The sequence below is a fragment of the Cyanistes caeruleus genome, chromosome 4 (genome assembly GCF_971803275.1).
Source record: "Cyanistes caeruleus chromosome 4, bCyaCae1.hap1.1, whole genome shotgun sequence".
Lineage (NCBI taxonomy): Eukaryota > Metazoa > Chordata > Aves > Passeriformes > Paridae > Cyanistes > Cyanistes caeruleus.
In genome coordinates, this window is record NC_141704.1 from 8,038,270 (window position 1) to 8,050,330 (window position 12,061).

The window sequence follows — 12,061 nt, forward strand, 5'->3', positions numbered from 1 at the left end:
GTTATTAGGTTAACAATCTCTCTTGAATATCAAGGATACTAAAGCTTGAACAAAACATTGGAAAACAGAAATCCCAAAGTTCATACCAGCAAAAATAAAGAATTCCATTTAGCTCAGACCTCTGCACAGTCTTGCAAGCTAGCCACATTTCCAAAAGCTACCATTTAGCTGATGCTGTGGTCAGAATTCTTGGAACACATGTTAGTTATATAAATATTTTTAAATCAATCTGATCATAGTGCTGGTTCAGACCATGCCCTGACTTTAAGAGATCCTCAGGGAGGACTCCAAACAAATTAGTGCATTTAATTACCTTCTTGAAGTTCCCAAATAAAATAAATGTCTATTGAATTTTCCCCCTCAGTTTAAGTCTAAATTCGCAAATGATATTACATTTTAATTAAAGTTAACTCATTTTTCCATTTGGCAGTTATTCTATCTTGATTTTTTTTCTTGTTGTTTTTTATTATTCTTACAATTGAATAAAGATGCTAATTGGGGATTAGTTTGTGATAACACCTGACATGCCCCAAGGATCCATTCTGCTAATTGTCTGTGGATGCAGAACAATCCATAAGGCAGCTTGGGGGAACCCATCTTCAGGATGTGATCTTCAGGAGTGAGCCCCTTCATTCCCAACCAGAGACTGCACACTGCTGAGGTCTCTGGTGGGGCATTCCTCTGCCCTAGAACCTGCACACTCCTGCCTTTCAGGTGTTGCTTGTTTGCTTTGGCCCAGGCAGAATAAGGGGGATTTAGCTTTTACATGATACATTTACATGACAGAGAGGTGTAGCTCGTGTTCTGAGCTGACTGGAGATGAATCAGCTTTGGAACAGGAGCACAGTATTTGATTGAACATTGGGAGTCTTCAAAATGTTAATAAGGACATTGCACTGTATCTGGATAAGAGCAAAGGGATTTTTCTCTTTGAGGTTATTTAGTTTGACATTTCTAATATTAGAAGGATGATGTTCAGCAGTGTCAGTTTATTTATTTGTAAAAAACACCTTAGATAATTCAATATTGGGTGAAAACTATGAAAGGGAATCTTATATCTCACAATGTGAAGTTACTAAAACTTAAACCACTGAAGATCAGGCAAGTCAGAAAGAAATGATCAGGTAACTTTTCTGACCCTAAAACAGAGAAGATTTTTATGTATCATATTAATTCATAGTTTTGTTTGGTATTGTACTAAAGGGACACAAGTTAATCTCCAGGTCTACATAAAAATAGAGCTTCTATTTGTCAATGTTTACTTACATAGTCCAGTTGGAGGAAAAAGCATAATCTCAGAAAATCTTTGACTTAAATTACATGAACTTTATACCCAACCCTTCTCTGAAGAGATGAAGCACTGTAGTATCTCCATGAAATCTGACAGAATATATGAATTTTGGTTAAATTTATAAAAAGCAAACCAGCATTAAACAGATAGATATTTACAGTTGGAGCTCACTAACAGACCATTACCTATGAATCAAGAATACAAATTCCCTGCTTGCCAGCTGCCTGCTTGTGGGCATCTTCATTCTTATGAAAATGTTGTAGCCTCAGTGTGACAAAGGTCTTTGAAGTTTCACTGAGCACAGATGTTTTCCTTAGGCTTTAATTGAAACAGTGACAATCAAACTCTTTCTACAGTGGGACCCATGTTTTAAAAGAGATTTCTACTAATAGGGTAGGACTGAAAACTCTATCCCTAACAGGTTCAAAGAGAAGGAAATTAATATAACACATTAACATAAGACACGAGCATATATCAGATAATATATGAAGAGGAAGAATTCAAGAAATACGGAATATTTCATTTTTTAATCTTTTTTTTACCCTGAGCATTTGAACAAGACATCTTTCAGGAACAATGAAACTGACTTAATTTGGATTTTATTAAGTTTTTAATGTGGAGTTTATTTTGCTTATTTTTAAGCAAGATGCAGTGTCCACTGTCTAATGGAATGAGTTAATGAAATTCTTAACTCTGGGAAATTTGAAGACAACATATTTGGCAAGATTTCTTTCCTTTTTTCCTTTTTTTTAAAAAATTAAATTGATTTTTCTAAATCTTGGTTGATAACCATGAAAAAGGTGATGAACTAGGTTAAAATACTTGTATGCACAAGTCAGGCAGACCCTTATTCTCAAACTGTCCCACTGATTTCAGCTTCACTGGGTCAGCATTAGAAACACAGTACAGAGACTGTCTGATACAGTGTAAGGAAAGTAAATATGCTGAGGAAAGTTTGGAAGTGGTTCTGTAAGAAAGGAGTCAATGGCATAATCTTGGTTTAGCTGTGTACTATAGAAGCAATTTTCAGAAAAAGACTTAAAGGTCCTTATTTTCTGCCCTTGGAGAATGTCACTGCAATAAGCAATAGCTATGTGAAACAAAATGACAAGATGTGTGCTTCCATGTGGACTAAAGAAGCTCCTCACAGGGTTTAGGAGCTCATGAGAGGGCACTGAGTCAGAAACTGGTAGGAAACCCTGCTGGAAAGGTCTCCTGGCACAGCTGGTGGTACCAGCTAAACCCACACCACTGATTCCATGCTCCTGCCTAATCCGGCTTTACAAATCCCTAACCATGGAGCTGGCTCAGCTTCCCAGGCAGCCTCTTCTGATGTTTGACTGACTGTTCTTATCCCAGCTAAGCCAAGCTTGCTGAGACCAGAAACACAAGACAGTGTGATGGCCACAGAAGCGCAGGACTGCCTGCAAGCTTCTCTGATGCTCACAGTCCCATGCACAGCAAAGATGTTCCCTGTCTGTTGTTGGTCCTCTCTGAGCCTCAGTGCCGGCTGTGGCACTGGTGAGGAAGGCTGGTGAGTCATTCCAGCCACCTACAATCCAGCAGAGCTGTGAGTCTATTTCTGCACACAGTCAACAGATGGGACAATTCACCAAAGCTAAATTTGGCAGACATTACTGGAAGTCTTCACATGGCCCTCAGTCAATGCAGCTCAGTCTTATGAACAGAAGTGACTAAGGGCCATTAGCTTATGAGAACCAAAGAAAGTCAGCTTCTCAACCCCAGAGGCACAACAACTCCATATAGGTTTCAAAATTGGTTTGTCTGAAGCAAGTAATCAAGAAAAGAAAGAAGTGTTTTACTGAGAGGTTTAAAATAGAGCAGGTTGGCCAACAACAATAGCTTAGCTCTCCAGAGCACCTTGTGCCCACATTGTACCTAAAACAAGCTTTGCATAATAGAGGAGAATTCACTTCCACTTGATTACAGTTATAGGGTCCCTGGGGGAAAAAGAACAAGCAAAGAGAGCAGGCTTTTCATCATCATTTATAAAGACTTTAGGGGTCTGTTGAAAATGGTGAAATGGTGCTTGCCTCCTTTTTACAACGCTTTGAGGTACAGACATTTGCAGAACACACTATTTAACTGTTTGGGATTATTACTGGTTAGGGTCTTTAGCAACCTGTCTCACTTCAAAACCCTTCCTATTTTCCCATTACTATGCTAACTGCATTTCATTGTTTTTTTTTAAATTAACTTTGCCTAATTAATGTAACAAAAAGCCCTGAATGCAAACATATTTAAAATCAAAAATAATTTTGCAAATAAATCTGAAAAGTACAATGCTGGTTCCTCTATTTAAATGGTAAATTGAAAATTAATACTTATGCAGACTAAATCAACTCATTTAATCATGGAATAAAAGGTAATTAAGTGGACCTGTCAAATGAGAGTTAGAGCTAAATACAGCAACTCTTGATCCTGCAGAGTAAATCTTGACTTGTGTGATTAGTTGCTCTGCTTTACTTGGGGAATTGACTTGTGACATCACACCCACAAATTACTGCTTGATCCTGGAACTTGGACTGAGTCTGTGCATCTCTGCAGCTCTATGATAGATGTAGAAATGCATATGTAAGTATCTCTTGAATCAGGCAGAATCCAAAATTAAAGTCATATATTCTATTCAATGTCCAAATGAAAATCTCTGATTATTTGAATATGATATTACTTGCCTCTGGCATGAACAATGACACATTGGATTTCAACATGGAAATTCTATTCTTTTGCATTTTCCATTGTTTGCTCATTCTATTTTTGCTTCAGATACATCAGCTGTACAGCAGAGAGTTGCACTCTCTGGACTGGGTGCTGCACTTTTAGAGACCATTGCCAGTTACAAGGGGTTTGGAAACAAGAATTGCATTCCAGTTTGGGTCACTGACCTCAAAGAGATCTGTGTGTGATTGTGCTGGGTAAATCCATTTGGATTTCACACAAGTCAAGTCAGCTGATCTAGGGATATGATATAAGGAATCCTGCGAGGTCTGAATCTGTTTCTCCTTCCACCTTGAAGAACCCACACTGCACTGTCTAGGGGTAAATGATGATAAGGTTATACAGGCTCCAAAACTCATTTGGCTTCAAGATTTTTCCATTTAGACATCCAGCCTAAACTGGATGAGCTTTAATCCTCGAGCTCTCAAAAGCCAACAAAGATGAAAAGCACATATAAGTTATCTTCATGTTACCTCTCTTTATCTCTCAGCTTGGGGCAACAAGAAGCATTTCTCTCCTGAGGCCATGTGGAGCCCTAAGGCTGAACCTTAGCATAATCTTCCAGTGAATTTCCAATGGTTTGATGGTTAAAATCAGGTACTATTATTACTCTAGGTAGGAACACTATTCAGTTCCCTCATAAAGATGTAACAGAATATTCAGACTGTACAAAATTTTGGATTAATATTTAAAAGGACACCTTATGATCTCTCCTGGTGAACAGGAAACTGGAGAAAACACACTGCAGATAGGGAAAAGGTTGAAGAGGTCAATCATCTTCTCTATTTACATCACAGAGTCCACATCCAGAGCATGAATTTTTCCTCCCACTTCCCTGAAATGCAATAATGCAACAAATTATTGTGTAGCAGAATTATGCATTTAAAATGAACCTCCCATCAATTTATTTTTTTTTTTCCAAGGGCAATTTTGCTGAAGGTTTATTTAATGGTATTCACACACTTGTGTTCAAATATCTATCTTGACAACAGAAGGGAATATACAAGTTTCCTGACACTTTAATTCTCTTCCAGTGCCTCTGTGGACTTCAAGAGGTCTATGTTCATAGAAATATATAGAAAATGTGTAGGAAAATGACCCCTTCTGGGTACTTCACTTGAACTATGATTCTCTATTAGAAAATGTGGCTTGTGTGTTCACAGATGTGCAAAGCAGTACATTTTGCTGATCTCTAAAAGTTAGTGTTAGACATAAAAACAGCATTCTCCCCATTTTCTTAAATTTCCCTGTAAGAAAAAGGGACAGTGTATGGTGAGTGAGCCCCTTTATGAGTTTAATTTATCTTTGTGTGTATTCATAGTAGAAATATAAAATAATTTTACACTCATCTTTTTTCCTAAACTTTTGCTATTTTCATTTTTTCCTACTAAAGACTTTTCAAATTTATTTTTTTCTATTTTTATGAAGATGATGGGGCTAATGGGGCTTTGAAAGGAAAGTGTTTTTTCCCATTGAAATTTCTTAATGAAAATTTTAAGTTCCAGACACAGGCTGGACCAAAAAACACTCAGACATTCCTTCCATCTTTATTTTTTATGTGACTCCATGATTTAAGATGTTAAAAAATAGAACACCAAGTATAACCAAATTGATCTGCTTAAGTTAGTATAAGAAAGATTTACCTAAACTCAAAGAAAATTGGATCTCACTCACAATGGGTTCATATAAGCACCTCTACTTCTGAAGTAGAAAGTGAAGGAAAAAAACCAGTGTTCAATCCAGCAGCTCCAGTTTAATTCTTTGCTTCCCTTTTCATTTCTTCTATGATTTCACATACCTTTCTCTGTGTTTCAGATTTCTGTAAATGAAGTAGTAAAAACTGTCACTTTCCTCCATGTTGATGTGAGGGGAAACCCATAAAAGCTTCTTAGACACCACACTTATGCAAACCATGTACTTTTGTCACAGATAAAAGCCAAGATACATTGGTATATCTCTCTAGATAAACACATACTTTTACTTCCAGGGCTGTAAAATATTGCATGTGGTTGAAAGCTGGAAAGGGACTGCTTCCCAACAGGGCAAAAAAAGGCAATAATAGAACTTACAAACAAAATGTTCCTTGCTGGAGAATATGACATTATTTTCTGCAAATTATGCCTGTGAGAACCTGAGAGACAACAGGTTTGTGGCAGCAGGAGATGCCTTCAGCTGGCTTCACTTTGTGCCTAAATTGCAATGAGGTTCTAACCTGGCATGCTGAAATGAGCAGCATTCAGAAAGTACAATATATTTCTGACACAGCTCTGCCTCCCAAAATTTTAAAGGTCAGTCTGCAAGTCTGAGGCAGACACATTCTACACACAGAAAAAGGCCTGACTCAGACTGGGAAGAAATAACTTTGCTCTAAGAAATCAGATCAGCTAAAAAAATTGCATTTCCATGGCTTCTTAGCACCTCTGGTTTGAAGGCATGAGTTACCTGAAAGATTTATTGGTGTGATAAGTACAGATCTTTACTAGCCAGCCAATAATTTGAAACTTGCAGACTCAACTGCAAGAGAACGTGAAATGCCATAAAATAGCAAACCAGGTGACTTTCCAGCTGTATTCTGAATCATAGATGCAAAATAGCCTTTAAAAAGTTGTGTCAGTCTATTTCTGCCTGAGCTCTTGCTACCTGCATGAGGATCTCCCTACACAGGCATAAAAGTTTCTGTTTCAAATTAATTTTCCATTTTCAAAAGTGCTGAGACCACAGCTCTCACTTCTGTTGGTAGGAGGTGTCGGTGTTATGTCTCTTTGAAAATTGGGCCACTTATTTTAGACACATAAATGTATTGGCCCAGGTTTCTCTGTGCCACTCTGTAGATGCAGAGCAGCCACACACCTGTCTTAGGTGGTCAGTGAGGATGAGAAGGCTTGAAGCAAAACAACACTTGTGAAATCAACCTGCTATAATTTTTCTTTTTTCTTCTGATGTGCTATAAAATGTTTACTAGGTGTGTTAGATTTATCGCTGAAATGTCTGGAGTTGGGGAAATGATCCAAAAATCTTAATAAAACTCTAGACTGAGATAAGTAGCCTGTCATAACAGATTTAGCAAGTAATCATGCAAACCATAGGAAAAATACTCAGTGGCATAGAAGGAACGTCCTATTTACAGAAATGCTGTGTTGCTGGCTTTTGGTGGAAATCAGAAGATTCAATGCCTTCGGGGTCTATTAAGCAAAGCCTTTAAGTACAGCTGCATTGCCAGCTCTCACTGCTTTACTAACATTGTAAGGACATTTGTTGCTTTGTAGAAGCACCTGGGTAGTTTGAGTACTGGGAATTTTTTCTTTTGCAAGAAAAGGGAGAACTTCTCACCAGCACCGTCACAGAAGGAAACTTGAAACATTGGCCTAAGTCAAATATAATTGATCCAAAAAATGTGTGCATGTATCTGTACACATGCATAATATACTTATTTATTTACTTTTTTACACACATGGACAGGCTAGTGATATCAGGAGAATCATGATTAAGATTTGTTTAAACAGGATTGTTTCACTGAATTCAGACTGAAGAGCCAAAATTGGCAGATATATTTACTAGCTTAGACACTTGAACTTCCCCTTCATTAGGTCAGCAAAACCAGGGTGTTTTATAAAAATTGGCTTTTTTTTTTCTTTTTTTTTTATGTCTAGGAAGACATTCACAGGTGGATGCTATACTTTTCTGTCTTCTAAGGAGCACAAAGGGGTTTTTAGAAGAGGTAGATGTGAAGGTGTTTTTATGGAGAGTGTTTCCTGCCAATTCTCTTGAAAGCAAGACCAAGGCTCAGTAGAAAAATTTTCATCTCATTTGGCCACAATATAGATATCCATAGCAGGATCTCTGTTTCACTAGAAATAGACATGAATGAATGAAATGACATTTTGTGCTTAAGAAGATGTATTTATATTTTTTTTTGCCTGAAATACATTAAATCTGGCTACAGAACCTATAGCTACAGCTCCTGCTATTATACAGTTATAATTATTGAGGGATTTTGCCATATGTCATGTAGCCTCAGAAACATGAAAACCTTGGCATAAAAATATAATGTATAAGATCATTTAAGGTATTTAAAGGTTTCTGATTATAGGTGCTTCTGGTATTTTTCTGGAGACCAAAAGCAGAGTTCAGTGCCATTTCAGCTATTAATGTTGTGTATTGTTTCCATGGAAACTTCTCAACATAATTCTCACTGTGGGATCATCAAACCCATTGTTTAAATAATGCTTTTGTAATAGGAAGCTATCAAGTAATAATGAAGCAATGAAAATATTCTTGTTATAAGGCACACTGTCTAAGGAAAGCAGAAATCAAAAGGCAGTCTGCTTCTTCCACTAAAACACTTGGATAATGTGTGTTTTGTAACATGTTATAATGTAGACAGGAATAAAATAAAAGGATCACTTAAAAATGCTTTTTTCTTTTTATGAGGTTTTGTTCTTAAAGAAGGTGAAGATCATTCCAGAATTATATTGGCTATATAATATAATAGATACCAAATAGCTACAGGAAGGCTGTACACAGATTTCATAAACTGGCATAGAAATCCAGGGTGTTACAAGACAGGCTCTTACATAACAAAAGAATCCCTACATTTCTTAGGTAAAAATGGAATCAATACCCCAGCCAGGAGTCACTCTTTAAAGAAAAGAACTGTGTTTTACAGATATTCTTCCTCTCTCTGATGTCAAAAAAATGCCTCTGGTCCACTGGGCCATGAGATGGCTTCATCAGTGACAGGTGAATTTTCTACAGGTCACAGATCCCTTTCAATTCTTTTTGTCTTTCTCCACAAGGTCAATGTCAGAGACACTCTGAACTGATGGTTACACCTCTGAATGTTCTCCTTTTCTTTGTCAAGAACTTGCTTTGCATGTTCAGAGCATTTCGGGGTTTTTTTTCAGGTTTAAAGTTAATGAAAGTGAAGGAAGAAACATGATTTTAAAAGAAAAGCTGAATCTAAGGAAAAGTAGGGCTGCAAATCAATAATGGTAGCGACTGTAATTCAAGACAAGGTTGGGAATTTGAGGAGGGAATGAATTTACAGCAGTGTTAGTTTTTCTTAATAAGAAATCAATATTGCTGTTTCTAATGAGGTGTCACTAAATCATTTATATTTGTAAACTGCATGGTCTGGAGTAATTTTTTTTTTAATTATAAGAAACTTAGTGAAAATATATTTCTAATTTTGAGTTTGATTATGTTCCGTATTCCTGTAAAGTGTTCTTGCACTTATGTGCAATACAGATTTTTTTTAATTGGACTATATATGTGTTTCATTTTATTAAATTTTCAATAGCTTTGCTCTTCAAGACATTGGAGACTAGTTTTGGGTTTCTAAATGATGATTTTAGAAGGTAATAAAGAGTGTCAGGATAGCACATAAATTAGTTAAAAATCCAGATGGGTAAGTGCAACAAACACTTAAGGGTTTTTCATTAGTATGCAGCTCTGTAAAGTATCTTCTGTCAGTCACTGCAAAAGACCAGCAACTTTTCACTTGATGGAGACTGTACATTTTAAAAAATTATTATCAACATGCACACATTCACTTTTCTGGCCTCTATTTTTGGCACAAAGTAAGCCTAAATAACATCACTGCTAGATTGAATTCACTGGGTTCAGTGTAGAACTCTCCTAAATTTTTTCTTGGTTTGTATTTTTTGGGGGAAGTTTTCTGTTGGTTTTGTTTTGGGATGTATTTTCATAATTCTTTTAAACCAGATTAATTTCCTAGGATCACTCTTTGCTCTTAATTATAATGGCACAGTCTGGCCAAATGAGCCAGTTTTGTAGTAGAGGTGGATATGCCCTGCCTTGGTAAAATGTGCATTAATAATTTTAACTGTGTCTATGCCATTTCATTCTGTGCATTAGCTCTGAAAATTCACATTCACCTTTCATATGAGCCTATCTTCTTTCCTTCTCTTGGACTGAAATGGGTTAAAAAAAAAAACCTGACCCTTTTCTGTAGTTCATTTTGATGCTTTTTTTTCATTCAGCTTCCAAAACTCCTACACTTGTATTCAATTAGGAAATTGCAAATTAATAGCTGAGAAATTAACATTGACAATTCACAGGAAGGAAGAAGTTGAACTGTGCTCATCCCTTCTGTTTCTGGCATAACACAATATCATCTGGAGCTCACAAATCTGGGCAAGGATAAAAAATTGTCCAACTCCAATCAGATCAGACCCTTCTTCTCTAATGAGTGCATGGAAAGCACTTTTAGTACCACTGACTCATACATCGGTGCTTTCTCATTTTTCAGCTTTATTGGACACTCCTTGGATGCACCTGCAATGTACTTTTGATATTTACACTGGAATGAGATGATTAATTTCATAGAGATGCCTGATTTGCTATGATAATCATTTGCCTTACTAAAACACTTTTAAGCAGCTAGCTTGGATAAATGTTGCTATTTAGTAGTGATAAGAGGCCTCCATGCCTGCATCAGAGGCTGTGGTTTAACCTCATGTGTTGAATGCCAGAAAACAATTTCCAGAATGAATTCTGCTCCCTACAACAATTTTCCCCTAACAAATTTCAGGAAGAATGAAAACACCAAACAGGGTATCACAGCAACTTGATTTGCTGCAACAATTCCTTTCTAAGCCTTCTTTTTTAATTGCTTTTGTGTCCCTCTCCTTTCATCATCCCCTAGTTAAAGAAGTATAAATGAGAGGTTAGACTCTTCTGTGCTTCTCTGTTTAAAGTCAGTCAATTATATGCCCTCCCCCTTCCTTAACAGCTCTTGAATGCAAATTCTTTTTCAGTAAGACTGACTCAGAGTTACCTCTGGAGATGTGGACTCTGTGATTGCCAGAAGATAATTGCTATGGTAGGCAAGAAGCTTGTTTATTTATTTTGATTGTTCCGTTCTGATCAACAGAAAAATAATAATAGAAAAATATTTGTTGATTTGGGAGTTTACTAAATATTATTAGAGATTATTTAACCAAAACAAAATCAGCAGCCTGGTTTAAATAGTACTCAAATCCAACAGAATCAAGGATGGGAATTTTTAAACAAGTATTCATTTGCCAAAAATTCTCATAATTCTCTTGAAAAAATGAGGTGTTGTGTCCTCAAAAATGCCCTGTATATGGCACCCTACTATGATACTCAAGAAAAAGCTGAATCTTAAATAGTATAAGCATTTTCCAAAAGAGCACAAAGTCTTTGAATGTTAACTTATTGAACAATTTAAAAGAGGAGCTCTTTCTTGGGAAAAAAACCCAACAAAAACCCAAACTTTTAAACAAATATTTGGATTGTGGAAGAGATTTTCTGGCCAAATACAGGAAGACAGCAATATCACCAAATGTGTTAATGGAGTGAAGAGATAATCCAAGAGCTAAAACTCCTGAGCAGAGATACAAAAACTCACTGCTGCTTGTGAATATTCTGCCTGGTTAGGTCTGGAGTGTGCTGAGGTGCAGGATGGGAACGTGGGCAGTCCCTCACAAGCACAGTCCAGGCTGCCAGGGTCTCTCTCCCAGTGTACCCAGAAAAGGAAGGACTTGACAGAGTAAGAAATTCCTCTGAAGATGTCACCCCAGCCACTCTCTCTTATAACAACTGCTGTGGCCAACAAAACAGCTCGTGAACTGCCACAAAACCAGTGTTCCCTTAGGGGTCATATCAACAGCTTAAATCCATGCTAACTTTTTGTGTCTGCAGTCTAAATCCCCACAGCTTCACAGGGCAGTTCTCGTCCTTTTGTGATATGCCATGTTGGAATGGACACTGCATCCAGGCCATGGCTTTCAACATCTTCTATAGTCAAATGAAACTAAGCAGCACGGGTTACAGGTGATCAGCAGGTCTAAACTGATAGAACTCTTGATTCCTGCTGCCAAATAATTCCCTGTTAGTGGTGATTTTTACAGACTAGCTCCTCAAATGCGATCTGTTCTAAGAAGAAAGGCTTTTTAATCCTTCACAACCTTCCTTGGAGTAATGCCTTTTTCTCAATAGTGGGCTCTGGCCTTGTCAGTCATCTTAGTGCCTGGAATAACAATGAAT